The 19,102-nt window shown below is 42.9% G+C and overlaps 1 protein-coding gene across 2 annotated transcripts in view; it reads right to left on the reverse strand.

Moving 5' to 3' along the window:
- Positions 1-19,079, reverse strand: part of CMC2 (C-X9-C motif containing 2) — a 32,065-nt gene extending 12,986 nt beyond the window's left edge. The window contains exon 1 of one of the 2 annotated variants that reach the window (XM_073226642.1): positions 18,925-19,079. The gene's annotated coding sequence lies outside the window, so the exon portion shown is untranslated. The remainder of the gene's footprint in view (positions 1-18,924) is intronic. The other variant, XM_073226643.1, reaches the window with a different exon arrangement.
- Between the last annotated feature and the right edge of the window lie 23 nt (positions 19,080-19,102).

The following is a 19,102-nucleotide window of genomic DNA, read 5'->3' on the forward strand; positions in this document are numbered from 1 at the left end:
AGATTACTTATAAAGGAATTCCCATCAGGCTACCAGCTGACTTCTTAACAGAAACTCTACAGGCCAGAAGGAGTGGCATGATGTATTTAATGTACTGAAACAGAAGGACCTCCACAAAGAATCCTCTACCTGGCAAGATTATCATTTAAATTTGAAGCAGGTATTAAACAATTTACAGATAAACAACAGTTGGAAGAATTCACCACCACTAAGCCAGTCTTACAAGATACGTTACAGGAACTGCTATAGATGGAAATGACCCTAAGGCTAAACCACCAGTGAAAACAAACCACAGCAAAGGTAGCAGACCAATTAATTACCAAGTAAGTACAAAATTAAAACAAAACAAAAGAAGCAATAACAACTATATAGAAAATTAGTCAAGGGATACACAAAAAGTGCAGATTATGACACCCCATATGAAAAATGTGGAGGAGGAGGAGGAAGAAGAAAAAAAAAGATTGTGTTTGAAATAGAGTAATCAGAAATTTGAGATAGATTATTGTATTGTATAGTAAAGAAGCTATCCTTGAACTTGTGGTAACCACAAAACTAAAGCCTACAACAAATACACACACACAAAAATAAATATATTAGAAAAAGAGAAATCCAATTTCAACACTAAAGAAAACCACCAACAACAAGAGTATAAGGAAGAAGGAAAGGAACAGAGAGGAGATATGAAAAACAGCCAGAAAACAATAAAATGGCAATAAGTACATATCTATTAATAATCACCTTAAATGTAAATGGACTGGATGCACCAATCAAAAGACACAGAGTGGCATAATGGATAAAAAAATAAAGACCCATCTATAAGCTACCTACAAGAGACTCATTTCTGACCCAAACACATACACAGACTAAAAGTAAAAGGATGGAAAAATATCTTTCATGCAAATAACAAGGAGAAAAAAGCAGGAACAGCAGTACTTATATCAAACAAAATAGATTTCAAAACAAAATAACAAGAGACAAAGAAAGACATTACGTAATGATAAAGGGGTCAGTCCAACAAGAGGATATCACAATTATAAAAATCTATGAACCCAATATAGGAGCACCTAAATATGTAAAACAAAGTAACAGAATTAAAACAGGAAATAGACTCCAACACATTCATCTTAGGAGACTTTTAACGCACAACTCACACCGACAGATCAACCAGACAGAAAGTAAGTAAGGAAACAGAGGCACTGAACAATACATTAGGTCAAATGGACTTAACAGATGTCTGTAGAACACTCCAACCAAAAGCAGAAGGATATACATTTTCTCAAGTGTATACGGAATGTTCTCCAGAATAATAGATCACCTACTATGCCAAAGAAAAGCACCAATAAATTCAGAAAGATTGAAATTATATCAAGCAGCTTCTCAGACCACACAGTATGACACTAGAAATAAAATATGCAAAGAAAACAAAGACTTACAAACACATGGAGGCTAAACAACATGCTTCTAAATAATTAATGGATCAATGAACAAATTAAAGCAGAAATCAAGCACTACATGGAGACAAATGAAAACAAAAACACAACAGCCCAAAATCTGTGGGATGCAGCAAAGGCAGTTCTAAGAGCAAAGTATATAGCAATACAGGCTTACCTCAAGAAACAAAAACAATCTCAAATTAACAGTCTAAAGTCACAATTAAAGAAACTAGAAAAAGAACAAATGAAACCCCAAAGTTAGTAGAAAGAGGGACATAATAAAGATCGGAGCAGAAATAAATAAAATAGAGAAGAATAAAACAATAGAAAAAAAATCAATGAAACCAGGAGTTGGTTCTTTGAGAAAATAAACAAAATAGATAAACCCTTAGCCAGACCTATCAAGAAAAAAAAAGAGAGTGTACACACATAAACAGGATCAGAAACAAAGAAGGAAAAGTCACAACAGATGCCATAGAAATACAAAGAATCATTAGAGAATATCTGTGAAAAATTATATGCCAGTAAATTGGACAACTTGGAAGAAATGGACAGTTTCCTAGAAAAATACAATCTTCCAAGACTGACCCAGAAAGAAACAGTAAATCTGGAGCAGACCAATTACCAGAAATGAAATCATACTGGTAATCAAAAAACAAAATTCACAGTCCAGACAGCTTCACAGCTGAACTCTACTCAACATTTAAAGAAGAGCTAATACCCATCCTTCTAAAAGCATTCAAAAAAGTAGAAGAGGGAGTACTTCCAAAATTCTATGAGGCCAGCATCACTCTAATACCAAAACCAGACAAAGATACCATAAAAAAATGAAAATTACAGACCAATATCCCTAATGAACAAAGATGTAAAAATACTCAACAAAATATTAGCAAACCGTATTCAAAAGTACATGAAAAAGATCATCCATCATGACCAAGAGGGATTTATTCCAGCAATGCAAGGATGGTAACATATTAGTAAACCAATCAATATCACATACCATATTAACAAAAAGAAGGATAAGAACCACATGATCATCTCAATTCAACATCTATTCATGATAAAAACTTTTAACAAAATGGGTAGAGGGAGGGTATATACTTCAACACAATAAAGGCCATATACAATAAACCCACAGCCAACATCATAATAGGGAAAAGCTGAAAGCTTTTCCTCTAAGATTGGGAACAAGACAAGGATACCAACTCTTACCACATTCATTCAACATAACATAGTACTGAAGATCCTACCCACAGCAATCGGTCAACACAAAGAGATAAAAGGTGTCCAAATTGGTAAGAAAGAAGTTAAACTCTATTTGCAGATAACATATTATACACAAAAAACCCTAAAGAATCCACCAAAAAACTATTGAAACTAATACCTGAATTCAGGAAAGTTGCAGGATTCAAAAGTAATAATACAGAAATCTGTTGCATTCCTATATACTAACAACAAACGAACAGAAAGAGAAATCAGGAAAACAACTCCACTTACAATTGCAGTGAAAAGAATAAAATACCCAGGAATAAACCTAACCAAGGAGGTGAAAGACCTGAAAACTACAAGACACTCAAGAGAGAAATTAAAGAAGACACCAAAAAATGGAAATCTATCTAGTGCTTATGTATAGGAAGGATTAATATTGTGAAAATGGCCATCCTGCCCAATGGAATTTACAGATTCAGTGCAATCCCTATCAAAATACCAACAGCATTCTTCAACAAACTAGAACAAATAGTTCTAAAATTCATATGGAACTACAAAAGAATATAGCCAAAGCAATGATGAGAAGGAAGAACAAAGCTGGGGGGATTATGCTCCCCAACTTCAAGCTCTACTACAAAGCCACAATAACCAAAACAATTTAGCACTGGTACAAGAACAGACCCATAGATCAATGGAACAGAACAGAGGGCCCAAATATAAACCCAGACATATATGGTCAATTACTATATGATAAAGGAGCCATGAATATACACTGGGGAAAAGACAGCCTGTTCAACAACTGATATTGGCAAAACTGGACAGCTACATGCAAGAGAATGAAACTGAATTATTGTCTAACTCCACACATAAAAGTAAACTTGAAATGGATCAAAGACCTGAATGTAAGTCATGAAACCATGAAACTCTGAGAAGAAAACATAGGCAAAAATCTCTTGAACATAAGCAAGTTTTTCGTGGACACATCTCCTTAGGCAAGGGAAACAGGAGAAATAAAAAATGAACAAGTGGAACTACTGTACAGCGAAGGACACCATCAGTAGAATAAAGAGGCATCCTACAGTATGGGAGAATATATTCATACATGACTCATTCGATAAGGGGTTAACAACCAAAATATATGAAGAATTCATATACCTCAACACCCAATAAACAAATAACCCAATCAAAAAATGTGCAGAGGATTGAAACAGACACTTCTCCAAAGAAGAATTACAAATGGCCAACAGGCTCATGAAAAGATGCCCATATCACTAGTCATCAGGGAAATGCAAATTAAACCACAATGAGGTATTACCTCATACCAGTTAGAATGGCCACTATACAAAAGACAGGAAACAACAAATGGTGGCAAGGATGTGGAGAAATAGGAACCTTCCTACACTGCTGGTGGGAATGTAAATTAGTTCAACCACTGTGGAAAGCAATTTGGAGGTTCCTCAAAAAACTAAAAATAGAAATACATTTGACCCAGTAATTCTACTCCTAGGAATTTACCCAAAGAAAAGAAAATCCCTGATTCGAAAAGGCATATGCGCCCCTATGTTTACTGCCACATTATTTGCAATAGTCAAAATATGGAAGCAACCTAAGTGTCCATCAATGGATGAATGGATATAGAAGATGTGGTACATATACACAATGGAATATTATTCAGTCATAAAAAGAAAAGAAATCCTGCCATTTGCAACAACATGGATGGATCTAGAAGGTATTATGGTCAGTGAAATAAGCCACACAGAGAAAGACAAATATTATATGATTTCCCTTATTGGTGGAATATAAAAACAAAGCAAAACAATTTTACTACAGTGATTCGCAGTGACTATAACCAGTATTGGGGGGGACTTGATAATAAGGGTGAATGTAGTAACCACATTGTTTTTCTTGTGAAACCTTCATAAGCGTGTATATCAATGATACCTTAATAAAAAAAGAAAGAAAAACAGAAGGAACAAAACAGCATTAGACTCATAGACACTGAGAAGTGACTAGTGGTTACCAAGAGAGAGGGAAGTGCGTGGGGTTGGGGGTAGGGGGACTGTGATGTACATATGATAGTAGAAAGTTTTTTAAAAATAGAAATAAAGCTGTTTAAAAAAGAAGTTCTGAGAAATTCAAACAGCCCATCCACCTATTCCCAATAAATAAAATACTCAAAACTGTCTAAATAATTAATTCCAGAAAATTATAGTATACCTAGTGTTTCAGATTTCAATTATTAAATACCAGTAGATCAATGTTCTACTGACTACTAAACATACACACACACACACACACACACACACACACACACATACATACCACAGCTGAAGCTCACAAATCATGCTGTCTGCCATTGTGCCCAGCTAAGTATTTGAAACTGGAACTGGAAATCCAGCAAAGTTGAAGTTTTGTTTGCCTGCCTCCAACTACAAAGTCTTTTTGATGATATAAACTTTTTGGCTCAGACAATGAAGTCTCACACAGTCCAGTAACTTAAGTCATCGGATAGTGTACCAATATCACATACCGACATCTATGTGTAGCACTGGTTACCTGGTTTCTGCCTCACATATTTTTACTGATGGAAGATGTACACTGGTTCAGTCACCTAGAAAATTTCTTTAACATTTTCTTTTATAAATATATTTAACAAAATGTTTTTGCATTTTTCTATCAAGCAGCCCTCAGATTTGTGCTTGCATAGTTCAGAATCAAGCTTATGATGTACTGAAAGGACCTCTTTAATTGGGAAAATAAATACCTGAGAAGACACTTGACTGCTGAGATAAATACCTATATGCACACTGTGTATATAAACATAAATGCAATCATGATATAGATTTTTCCTCCCTATGTAACAAAAGTGTACTTCAAATATGAGTGTTACTGTAGATCCCCGAGCAAGGTACTAGTAAGTCTTCTCTTCTATTTACTTATCCTAGATGACTAAGCCAACATAGAAAATGGTTTCATATAGTTTCCTTTTTTTATTCTTCTGGATTAAAAAAGGCTTCCACTTAACCTAAAGCTCTAAACACTTACCTATCGTTCATCTAACAAACTCCTTGCTGTACCAATCATTCCCCTTTCCTCTGCCCTATCTTTTCAGTTAGGTACACACCCTCTGCCTATGCTCGCTGTCACACACCCTGCGTCATCTGGCTTTGCCTAACTGTTGGTGCACACACAGAGGTACTGCTCTACTCACACAAAACCTAACTATAAAACAATGGCACCGTTCTTAGAACACATTTTAACAAGTGCTGATACTTTCCAGTAGTCACCTTTAAAAGCCAATTCTAACAACATTATTATAACTCAAAGTAATTTTTTATGAGTGTAATAAAAGCTATATATTGCATATTCCTATTTTTTAAATTTCTTCAAAGTCAGAAGAATATATCTACATTATTAGTGTAGAAAATCTGTTGAGCACTTACCATGTGCTAAACACAAGTCTTAACAATCCTCCCAGTAACTGAAGGACATAGGTTCTTTTTAAAATTTAGTTGAACCACAAAAAATTGCCTTTTTATAGTTCAAAACGTGCATTACTCACATTTTCATAGCTAAACTAAGCCCCAGGTCACAGAGTTAAGTGGCAGAGTTAATACCCAACGTAATCTCTCACTATGACAGATTCTTCTCATGCGCAAAAAAAGACATGCCTTCCCAGTAGTTTGTGAACGATATAAATTCATATACAACTATTTCTCTGGTTGGCTACAAGTTCAATAAGCACTAATTCTAGGCCTAGGTTCCAAAAATTTAGTGTAATATTATCCTGTGTTACTGGAAATAGGGGGTCTGCCTACATGAGGAAAAAGAACAGTACTGTGTCCCCGATCACCGATCAGGTCCAAGAATATGGACAATCTGCATACTCCTGGGGGGAGCACTCCGGACCGAGATGGCCTTGACTCTCTGTTTAAACAAGAAGCCATTAATGAAACTGGGAATACTTACCAAGGCACGGAAGCCTGCAACAGAAGAGACTGATAAAAGGAACTACATAGTTAAGTAGGATGAGCAATGGATTTGAAGGGAACAGATGTGGATCTGGAGGGAAAAGTTGTGGACTCATCTATTCACAAGTTGTTATCACTTTGGTTACTTAATCTGAGAAACAGTTAGCCCTTGACCCGTATCTCTGTGTTGTCCTGAGGTTTAAAATAACTTACGCGAGAGTGTCTGCAGATGTCATCCTCACCACTCACTGTGCCCAAGTATTATTTGTATGTTTGAAATGCTCTGCCACATGAAGGAAAAGACTGAACTGATTTTACTCTGAGTTGCTTCTGAGGACAGGACTGGAAACCAATGGGTGGAAGTTGGAGGCAGAAGGCATCTCCATGGAGTCGTCCGACAATGAGAGGCTGCTACGTCAAGTTCTCTGCTAACTGTCCTAATGTGCCCAAAAGAGACTGCTTACATCAGTTCAGGTTGTCACAGAGGACATTCTTGCACTGCATCTTCTCAAATATTAGGTCACAATGAAATGACTTTAATTTCCAAAAATAAAATCCACACTCAAAAGATAAACTTGCAGGAAACAATTTAAAAAGGGTAGTGCCAAGGTAATTATGAACATGAGCCACACTGTTAAAACAGAAGTGAAGGAAAAGTGTGTTTGTGATTAAGACTTTGTGCATGGGTGTTTGCAGCAAAAAAGGGATAAATTCTATTCCAACTGTTATTGTTTAGGTAAATGCAAAGCTTCAGTCCCACCTTTATACTGGCATTTAGAAAACATCAAAAGGGTCACAATTACAACACTTCCCTCCCCATGCCTAACCCAGCTGCTTCTTTAAGTATGCACACATTGTTACCAACACAGTCCACCGAAGCTCTTCAAAATGTTCAGCTGTGTTGCAACACCATACATGTTGCTAGAGGGTAGTATGCTCAGTGAAATAAGTCCGCTGCAGAAAAAGACAAGTACCAAATGATTTCACTCATTTGTGAAGTGTAACAACAAAGCAAAACTGAAGGAACAAAACAGCAGCAGACTCACAGCCTCCAAGAAAGGACTAGCGGTTACCAAAGGAAAGGGGGTGGGGAGGGGTTTGGGAAGGGAGGGTGAAGGGGATTAAGGGGCGTTATGATTAGCTCACAGAATGTAGGGGGGTCACGGGGAAGGCAGTAGGGCACAGAGAAGGCAAGTAATGACTCTATAGCATCTTACTATGCTGATGGACAGTCAGTGACTGCAATGGGGTTGGGGGTAGGACTTGATAATATGGGTGAATGTTGAAACCATAATGTTGCTCATGTGAAACCTTCATAAGATTGTATATCAATGATGCCTTAATTTAAAAAAAAATGTTCAGCTGTGACAACCTGATGTATTGATAATTGGTTAACAGGTCCCAGAAGAGCAATTTTAACTTCACTTGGGGGCAAGCTGGGAGGGTAGAAGCAATAGGGTGCTCTAGTTAAAGATATAAACATTATTGCCTTATTTTTTTTACTCCTTCACCTCACTCTACCAAGGCTCTGAGATGCAATTTTCCTAATGAGTATTTTGATAGATTTCAACCACCAGGTGGCGCAGTTTTGGAAAATAAATAAACCAAGAGTAAGTAATAGATTAACTCTAGTAAAGAAAAGGGAATAAGTATTCTAATAACACACTTCAGCAAATCTGTCATCACAAGGAGGAAACCCTTTATTTTAATGCCACTTGGATATTCTGGATAAAGGCTGTGCTGTTGTGTGGCTGCACCAGAAAGAAATTTATACTACAGCTGCAATTTTTAATGTCATTTTAAAGCAAACAAAAAACACGTTGGGAAAAGTCTCTTGTTCAGAGTGTGAAAAAAAATATGTAAATATTTAATGCTTTGTAAAACATATGTCTTATTTTAAAAGCCCACATTTCAGAAAGCATTGGAATTTGTTAAATTAACATTTCCCCCTCTATTTCAGACTATGCACTACATTCAGCAGAGGTTACTGACCTAGCAGGGGACCACCTGCCCTTTTCATTTCTACTTATCATAGTTGCAAAGTGACCAAACCTCAACAGATGCCACTGAGAGAGTGACTACTGCTCCCAGAGTAGAGATCACACCCCACAGCTGGGAGAAGGATTAACTGTAGGACTCTTACTTCCAACACAGTCTCTGAAGGAATGCACCAAGTTTTCCCTGAACGTTTATCACCACTTACTAGGTGCTGAGCATTCTGCCAATCACATGAATTTCAGAGCAAAAAAACTACACCTCAAAGAACGCACAGGCTAGTGAGGGAGTGTTCTTGTATATAAATGCACATAGTAAATGCTCAATAAATGTTTGCCGAGTGTCAAATTTAGGATTATCACAGACTTGAGAATCGGTTCAGACCCCAACATAGTTTTAAAAAGGATGAAATGCAGCTCATTTTAAATCAACTAAAAAAAAGCACAAGTCTGTGTTATAGAAGATACAAAGGACTGTATCTGATACACAACAGAATTACTTTGCCAGAGCAAATTTTCCTATGCATTTAAGTTTTTAATGAAACATTACAGGACTCGAATTTAATGAACACTCTTCGTAACGCACCTACTATGAAACTACAAGCACGGTAAGTTTTCAAAACAATAAAAGGGGTCTGAATGTCTTACTTTCCTTGAGAAATGTACTGAGGCAGATTATACTGGATCCGCAGATCACATGATGAATTGTTAACAAACTTTCCCTGCACCTGAGATGCACCCTAACAGGCCCCCATCTTCTACGTGCAAATTCTAAACTCCATATAACTATATAAACAATAACAACCAGACAATTTAATGAGTTTTCACTGTGTGAAACACCGTGTTAAAGGCTTCCCTTTTCACAATCGATGAAATGGGTTATACCCACTTCACAGGCTTGAGGAAGCCGAGGCTCCGCGCAGGTAAGAGCCCGGCTCGCCCAAGGTCACAAGGCCCGTGAGCAGCGGCACAGATGGTGGCGGAGAGTAAAAGGTCTAAGCCAAACCCTGCTATCAGCCACCAGCACGTCCTCAGCAAATGCCAGGGGATGAGGGGCTAGGACGCACCTCCAGCCACCCCGGAAATATCCCCGGCAGGGTGGGCAGCCACTGGGGCCGGAGCCGCAAGAGTCGCTGGGAGGACCGGCTGAAAGGGCAAGCTCCTGGATACTACCTCAGCCAATCAGGAACCAGACCCTATTTGAGCCAATCAGGACCCGGATCCTATTTGAGCCAATCAGGACCTGGATCCTATTTTGGCCAATCGGGACCCGGATCCTATTTTCAGTCAATCAGAGCTTGGTCTCTCTCTCTCCCCTCCAGTTAGCAAGAAGTATACCCACCTCCCCTAGACCCTGCCAATTGACCAGAGCCAGGACCTATCACCCTACCAACTACTCCCAAGCCCAGCCAATCAGCCAGAGCCACGACCCTCACCCCACAAACTGCCCTAGAAACCCATAAAACCTTTGTGTTTCCTGAAACTGGCTCTCTCTCTGGCACCTGGCCACTGCTTTGGCGAGTGTGAGATTGAGCTCGAGCTGGCTCGAATAAAGGCTCTTTGCTTTTGCATCCGTGTTGGCTCCCTGGTGGTCTCCTGGGATTTGCGACTTTGGGCATAACATTTTGGGGGCTCATCTGGGATCCCAGAGACCCCCAGGACTCCCAACCTGGAGGGCCCAGTGCCAGCTGGTGAGTGCACTCAGTTATTTGTCTGTCCTTGTCTACCTGTGTCCCACTCTGTCTTTATCTGTGTCTCACTGTTTTTGTTCGAACAAGCCTGTATAAGCCTGTAGGAGCTCCAATCTGTATCTGGGTCGGCATTGACTTGGGCGGACGCGCTGGCGGGTTGCCAACCAGGGGTCTTGGGAGATGTCCCTTGCCCCCGTCTGGAGGACGAGGTCCTCATCTGTGAGGAAAGTCAGCTGCCGCTGCAGTCCAACAGTCCCTCAACTTACTTTCAGTTTTGCCTCCGCGGCCATAGCAGATTCTTCTCTGTAGGCGCCTGTTTGTTGGCTACTGTGTTTATCTTCGTCTTGTTGTTGACGGAAGAAATGGGACAGACGCAGACGACTCCTTTATCTCTCATGACAGACCATTTTTCAGATGTTAGGGAGAGAGCTCACAATTTGAGCATGGATGTTAGGAAAGGAAAATTTCGTGTTTTCTGCACCTCTGAGTGGCCGTCCTTTAACTTTGGATGGCCGCCGGAGGGAACTTTTAATCTAACCACTCTTTTACAGATGAAAGGTGTTATCTTCAGGAAAGGAGCCCAGGGCCACCGTCCAGGCCAAATTCCCTACATCTTAGTCTGGCAGGACCTAATTGAAAACCCTCCCTCATGGCTTAAACCTTTCCTTCCATCCAGGGCAGACCCCACGCCCAAAGTCTTGGCCCTACAAAGTCCGGTCCCAAAGTCTCGGAGAGACTCAGGACCTAAAGAAACCAAACCATCCCTCTACCCAGTCCTGCAGGACACCAGCTCAGAGGAGCTGATCTTTCCACCAACCTATCAGCCCCTCCCAACTGCCCCCCGGTGGAGCCAGCAGAACCAGATGGAGGGGAACCAGTTCCAGAAGAACCGGTTCCTGTTCCTGAAGGAGGAGCGCCTGCACACAGGCCTGCGGCAGGGACGCAGGGCCGGGTCCATCAAGCGGCCCTCAGTCAGGGACCCGCTGACTCAACTGTCCTTCCCTGTGTGCCGCAGGGCCCCCTGATGAAATAGGAGAACGGCCAATGCACTATTGGCCGTTCTCCACTAGCGACCTCTATAACTGGAGAACTCAGTATGCTAAGTTCTCAGAAAACCCCAAATATCTTATTAACCTCTTAGACACTGTTCTTTTTACCCATCAGCCCACTTGAGATGATTGTCAACAGCTCTTACAGGTTCTTTTTACCACTGAAGAGAGAGAAAGGATCCAGGTAGAAGCCCAGAAGTCAGTTCTGGGTGACAATAGACAGCCCACCCAGAACCCGGACCTCATAAATGCTGCCTTTCCCCTCTCTCGTCCAAACTGGGACTACAATTCAGCAGAAGGTAAGGAGAGACTCCGGGTCTATCGCCAGACTCTGTTGGCAGGTCTGCATGAAAGCCCACCAATTTGGCTAAGGTATATAATGTTCAACAAGGCAGGGACGAAAGCCCAGCGGCATTTCTAGAGAAGATCATAGAGGCCTTTAGACAGTACACCCCCATGGATCCTGAAGTTCCAGAGAATAGAGCCACTACAGTTATGGCTTTCGTCAACCAAGCCACTCCAGACATAAAGAAAAATTTACAGAGAGTAGAGAGATTAGGAGAAAGGAGTCTGCAGGACCTGGTAGTAGTGGCAGAAAGAGTTTTTAATAATCGAGAGAGCCCGGAAGAACTACAGACAAGAATAAGCGACTGCCAAACTCGAAACTTGGCCAAAATACTGCTGGACAACTGCAGATAGCCCTCAGGAGCGACAGAGACACCTTAAGAAACTGGCCACGGGACAAGGTAAGGAAGACCTCACTCGAGGGAACCGCCCCAAGTTAAATAAGAACCATTGTGCATATTGCAAAGAAGAAGGCCACTGGGTCAAAGACTGTCCCAACAAAAGACCCAAAAAAGCCCCCATTACTATCCTAAGTACTGAAGGCAATGATGACTAGGGGCGATGGGGTTCGGCACACCTCCCCGAGCCCAAGGTAACCCTAAAAGTGGAGGGGCAACCTATAGAATTCCTTGTGGACACCGGAGCTCAGCACTCCATCCTATTACAACCCCAGGGAAAATTGGCAGATAAAACCTCATGGTTACAGGGAGCTACTGGGATGAAACAATATTCATGGACTACCCGAAGGACAGTGGACCTCGGCGTGGGCCAGGTATCCCACTCGTTCATGGTCATCCCAGAATGCCCCTGCCCCTTATTAGGCCGAGACTTGCTCACCAAGGTGGGAGCACAAATCAGCTTCCACCCAGAAGGGACAAAAATTCTGAATAAAGAAAGACATCCAATACAGGTACTCACTATAAGCCTCAAAGATGAGTACCGCCTGCACCAGACACCCTTATCACCAATGTATGACTTACAATATTGGTTACAGACATTTCCCCAAGCCTGGGCTGAGACAGGGAGAGTAGGATTAGCTCGACATAGACTGGAAATATTTATAGAACTAAAATCGGGCACGGACCCAGTCAGGGTCCGGCAATACCCGATGCCACTCGAAGCAAGAGCTGGAATCACTCCACACATTAGAAGGTTACTCGAGTTAAGCATACTGAGACCTTGCCAGTCAGCATGGAATACCCCCCTATTACCAGTCCGAAAGCCAAATTCAACTGACTATCGACCAGTCCAAGACTTGCGGGAGGTAAACAAGCGGGTGACGGATGTACACCCAACGGTCCCAAATCCGTACACCTCCTCAGTTCATTGCCTCCTACCCGAACCTGGTATACAGTCCTAGATTTAAAAGATGCCTTTTTCAGCTTGCCCCTAGCACCTAAAAGCCAGAACATCTTTGCCTTTGAGTGGATGGACCCGGAAAAAGGAATTAGCGGCCAGCTCACCTGGACCAGGCTCCCCCAAGGATTCAAGAACTGGCCCACCATCTTCAATGAGGCCCTACATGAAGATCTGAGTGAGTTCCGATCTAAACACCCAGAATTAACTCTTTTACAGTATGTAGATGATATCCTGGTAGCCACTGAAGACCAGGAGACATGCCTGCAAGGCACCAAGGACCTGCTTTCTATACTAGGAGCCTTGGGTTACTGAGCCTCGGCCAAAAAGGCCCAAATATGCAAGACAGAGGTAAGCTACTTAGGCTATAAATTAAAAGGGGGACAGAGATGGCTCACGGAAGCAAGAAAAGAGACTGTCTTAAGAATACCATGCCCATAAAATGTCCGCCAAATGCGTGAATTCCTAAGACCAGCAGGATACTGCCGATTGTGGATCCCAGGTTTTGCGGAAATAGCTAGACCCCTTTATGAAGCCACCAAAGAAAAACAGGAGTTTACATGGACAGAGACTATAGAGAACTCATTCAGTAGACTGAAGCAGGCCTTACTCTCTGCACCTGCACTGGGGCTCCCTGATTTAACCAAACCTTTTTACCTATACATAGATGAAAGTAAAGGAGTAGCTAAAGGAGTGCTGATACAGTACATTGGCCCTTGGAAAAGGCCCATAGCTTATTTCTCCAAGCGGCTAGACACTGTCGCCGCTGGATGGACCCCCTGTCTGCGAATCATTGCTGCGGTGGCTACCATGGTCAAAATGCAGACAAACTAACACTAAGACAAGAATTAAATATCACTACCCCACATGCAATCGAAGGGGTGCTCAAACAGCCACCAGACAGATAGATAATACCCGACTAATGCATTACCAAGGACTGCTTTTAAATCCTGCTAGAATTCTGTTCCAGACACCTGCTTCACTGAATCCAGCCACCCTCCTCCCTGACCCAGACTGGGAGGCACCACTCCATGACTGTGGAGAAATCCTGGCTCATGTTCACGGAGTCAGAACCAACCTGTGAGATCAGCCATTGGCAGAAGCAGATGCCACATGGCACACCGATGGAAGCAGCTTCATGCAAGATGGAGTAAGGTATGCAGGGGCAGCTGTAACAACTGAGACAGAAGCTGTCTGGGCTGAGCCACTGGCTCCAGGGACTTCAGCCCAGTGGGCAGAGCTGATCGCGCTGATAAAGCATTGACTATGGCCAAAGGCAAACGCCTTAATGTCTATACGGACAGTAGGTATGCATTTGCCACTGCCCACATACATGGAGCCATCTATAGAGAGAGGGGGCTGTTAACTGCAGAGGGAAAAACCATCAAAAATAAAGAAGAAATTCTTGGCCTCCTACAGAGCCCTGGCTATAATTCATTGCCCGGGCCATCAAAAATCTGACACCCCAATTGCCAAAGGAAACAGATTAGCAGACCAATGCACCAGACTGGCAGCCCTTTCAGTAGACCATACCCTACTGACCACATTGCCAGACCCTGGGGCCCCTAACCTTCCAGACACCCCCTCCTACACTGATGAAGACACAAAATAGATCAAGCAGCTACCCATGACCAACTACCTAAATGGGTGGTAGAGAGCTGTCGACTGCATCATTCTACCGGAAGAGTTAGGACGTCGCGTCCTGATCAAAATGTATCGGGCTACACACATGGGGACGAGAAAAATGGAAGACTTGGTGCGACATGCTCACATCACTATCAGAGACTATCAAAAATTGGGCAAATTCCTCTTATAGCACTAAATTATTTTTTCTACCTTTATCTTGCATCTACCTACCACTTCAGTATTTTATTTAAAAAATAATAATAATAATAAGGGAGAAATGTGGGATTCACATATAAATCAAGTATAAAAATCAAACGAATAATCATACCTGACTTGATTGTTTATAGTTCATGATGCGTGATCAAAACCGTAAGTTTCTGTGATATGACTGCCCTTGCACTGCTCACCATGTAAGAACTTATTCATTACGTAAGAACTTGTTCACTATGTAAGAACCTGTTTGTTATGCTTCAGAAGATTGGAGACTGTTGAGAAATAGGCTTGGGGTTGATTAATGACTGTGCATTGAGTCCCCTATACAGAATCTTATTGTTGTTAACAACCATTTGATCAATAAATATGAGAGATGCCCTCTCAAAAAAAAGTGTTCCTAAGTTAATTTACATAATTTATATGGCTCATTTAATGACAAATCTAAATTTTCTCCTCAAAAAAAAAAAATTGGGCAAATCGTAGCAAGCTGCAAGGCTTGCCAACTGACAAATGCGACTGCGCAGGCGCCCAACCCTGGTACCAGACTCCGAGGAAACAGACCAGGCGCCTATTGGAAAGTGGATTTTATGGAAGTAAAGCCCAGAAAATACGGGTACAGGTATTTGCTAGTGTTTGTAGACACTTTTTCAAGTTGGATTGAGGCATTTCCCAACAAACATGAGACCGCGCAGACCGTGGCCAAGAAATTGTTATAAGACATCCTGCCAAGGTATGGTTTTCCTGCCAGGATAAGCTCAGACAATGGACCAGGATTTGCTTCCAAGGTAACTCAGGGAGTAGCACAGATTCTTGGGGCAGACTGGAAATTACATTGTGCATATAGACCCCAAAGTTCAGGACAGGTAGAAAGAATGAACAGAACTTTAAAAGAAACCTTGACTAAATTAGCCCTAGAGACTGGCGGAGACTGGATAACTCTCCTTCCCTTTGCCCTTTATTGGGTGCATAACTCCCATATAAGATAGGACTTACTCCCTTTGAAATCATGTATGGCTTCCCTCCACCTATTATTCCCACCCTCAAACCCGAAGTACTTGCTGAATTTGATGATCACCAACTCCTTTTCACCCTCCAAGTGTTGCAACGAACAAATGAGCAGATCTGGCCTAAGCTGAAAGCTCTTTATGAGACTGGACCCCCTCCAGAACCGCACCGCTATCGTCCAGGCAACTGAGTGTACATCCAGAGACACCAACACCAGACACTTCAACCACGCTGGAAGGGACCCTACATCATGATCCTGACCACTCCCACTGCTCTCAAGGTCGACAGGATTACTCCTTAGGTCCACTGCACCCACGTCTGACCAGCTGACCCACACACCATTCTCAAAGACTTTGTTCCAGAATGGAGAAGTCAGCCGGACAAAGACAATCCTCTAAAGCTAAGACTGCACCGTTCTCACTTAACCCCACTAATGTTGCTTATACTATGCCTTCCTCATGTCAAATCAAATGACCCTAACCCCCATCAACCTTATAGGCAGACATAGATCCTGACAGATGGACAAACTGGTAAAACCCTCAACGAAACTGCACACACAGCCCCACTAAACACATGGTGGCCAGATTTATATTTCGATCTCAGGGAGCTTTTCGGACTTATGCGGGGAAGGGAACACAATTATCATGTCCTGCAAAAACGGGCATTTATTGACACTGCTCAAGGATGAGCACAAGGGTTCTGGGCCTGCCCTGGCAACCGAAGAAATAACTGGAAGACCTGTGGGGGCCTAGAAAGTGCTTACTGCAAAAGCTGGAGTTGTGTAACGTCTAATGATGGGCCCCGGAAGTAGGCAGTTGGGAATCGGGATTTAGTTGAATTCACCCTCAGAGACCCTGACAATAGGGTACCCCAAGTGCATGTACAGTTTAACCAAGAATGAGCTAAAAATGAGAAATCCTGGATATCTGGAATAACTTGGGGTTTTCAGCTTGATATGGGCCAGTTCGCCTGGGTCGGCCCTTACCCAAGTGGACTTTTAACCATTAAACTAATTATCCATAAGCCTCAGACAAAAACAGCCCGTATGGGTCCAAACCAGGTATTAGCTCCTCCCGCCCCTACTAAAAACCCAAATAACAAGAAAACCTTGAAAGAAATGACAGAACCTCAGATTACTACCTCTATGAACCCCCCAGCACCTGCTGCACAGGCCAGTGAAGACCCCCTATGGAAACTGATGCATGCTATGTATGAGACCCTTAATGCTACCAGCCCTGGCCTCACAGTCTCATGCTGGCTATGTTATGATATAAAACCTCCATTTTATGAAGCCATAGACCTGAATGCCACCTATAATTTATCAACTAGTGAAAACTCCTCTCAGTGTTCATGGGGAGACCGTAAAATAGGCTTGACACTACAACATGTAAGTGGTAAAAGAACCTGCCAAGGAAAGGTGCCACAATATAAACAAAGTTTATGTACTTCCGTAGATGCCACCCCTAGTTGAGATGACATAAAGTGGCTAATTTCAGGAAGTAATAGATGGTGGATATGTTCCAAGACTGGCCTCACCCGGTGCCTCTCAACCTCCATCTTTAACGCCTCTAGAGAATTCTGTATCCTAGTGACTGTGATACCCCATATCCTCTACCACCCCGAGGAAAGCATGTATTCTCACTGGAGCAAAGGCACAAGCCAAGAAAGAAATAAGAGGGAACCCATCACTTCCCTAACCATTGCCACCCTATTCACTTTAAGAGTGGCTGGGGCCGGAACCGGCATAACCTCCCTGGCCACTCAACAAGCAAGTATGACATCCCTGAGAACGGCCATAGATGAAGATATAGAAAGAACAGAGGCCTCCATTAGTCATTTAGAAAAATCTCTCACCTCTCTATCCAAAGTTGTCCTCCAAAATAGAAGGGGGCTTGATTTATTGTTCCTCCAACAAGGGGGACTATGTGCTGCACTAGGAGAAGAGTGCTGTTTTTACGCTGATCATTCAGGAGTAGTAAAAGAATCTATGGCCAAAGTCCGGGTAGGCTTAGCCAAACGCGAAAGAGATGGTTTGAATCTTTATTTAACACTTCCCTGTGGTTAACCACCTTAGTCTCCACCCTAATAAGCCCTCTAATAATTCTGTTGCTGCTACTTACTTTTGGACCATGTATCCTCAATAGACTGATCTCTTTTGTCAAAAATAGGATGGATACAGTCCAGCTAACGGTGCTAAAACAGTATCAGCCTTTATCTCCTTACAACTGTGAAACCTCATTAGACCCATGATTGGGTCCCTTTGTTAAGATCCAAAGAGAGGGGGGAATGAAAGGGCAAGCTCCTGGATACTACCTCAGCCAATCAGGACCCGGATCCTATTTGGGACAATCAGGACCCAGATCCTATTTGAGCCAATCAGGATCCGGATCCTATTTGGGACAATCAGGACCCAGATCCTATTTGAGCCAATCAGGATCCGGATCCTATTTGAGCCAATAAGGACCCGGATCCTATTTGAGCCAATCGGGACCTGGATCCTATTTTGGCCAATTGATCCTATTTTCAGCCAATCAGAGCTTGGTCTCTCTCTCCCCTCCAGTTAGCAAGAAGTATACCCACCTCCCCTAGACCCTGCCAATTGACCAGAGCCATGACCCTCACCCTCACCCCACAAACCACCCTAGAAACCCATAAAACCTTTGTTTCCTGAATCTCTCTCTCTCTCTCTCTCTCTCTCTCTCTCTCTCTCCTCTCTCTCTCTCTCTCTCTCTCCCCTCTCTCTCGCCACTGCGTTGGCGTGACTGTGACACTGAGCTCGAACTGGCTCGAATAAAGGCTGTTTCCTTTTGCACCCGTGTTGGCTCCCTGATGGTCTCCTGGGATTTGCGACTTCGCCCATAACACCGGCCACCGGACCTTCCAGGTCCCAAACGACGAGGGTGGCAGTAAGTCCCAGCAGGACGGGACACAGGCAGCGGGGTGCGCGCGAGCGGGGACGCGAGGAGGGGCAGGCGGGTGCCCCGAACGCCGCGAACAGGAAGAGAGCACCCCTCAAAACATTCCGGACTCACCCTACTCGCGACCACACCAGCGAAGACTTCCCACTCGAAGGCCGGGGGCTGCGCGCCAGAACCCGGCCCGCGCTAGGGCGCGAGGCCACCGCGCTCTCTGCAGCTCACCCCGCTCGGCCAGTCCCCGCCGCTGACGGCTCCTGAGGCGCATGCGCCACCCGGCCCGGACGGGCCCATT

Source organism: Manis javanica, chromosome 17 (assembly GCF_040802235.1).
Source record: "Manis javanica isolate MJ-LG chromosome 17, MJ_LKY, whole genome shotgun sequence".
In the NCBI taxonomy this organism is placed as follows: Eukaryota; Metazoa; Chordata; class Mammalia; order Pholidota; family Manidae; genus Manis; species Manis javanica.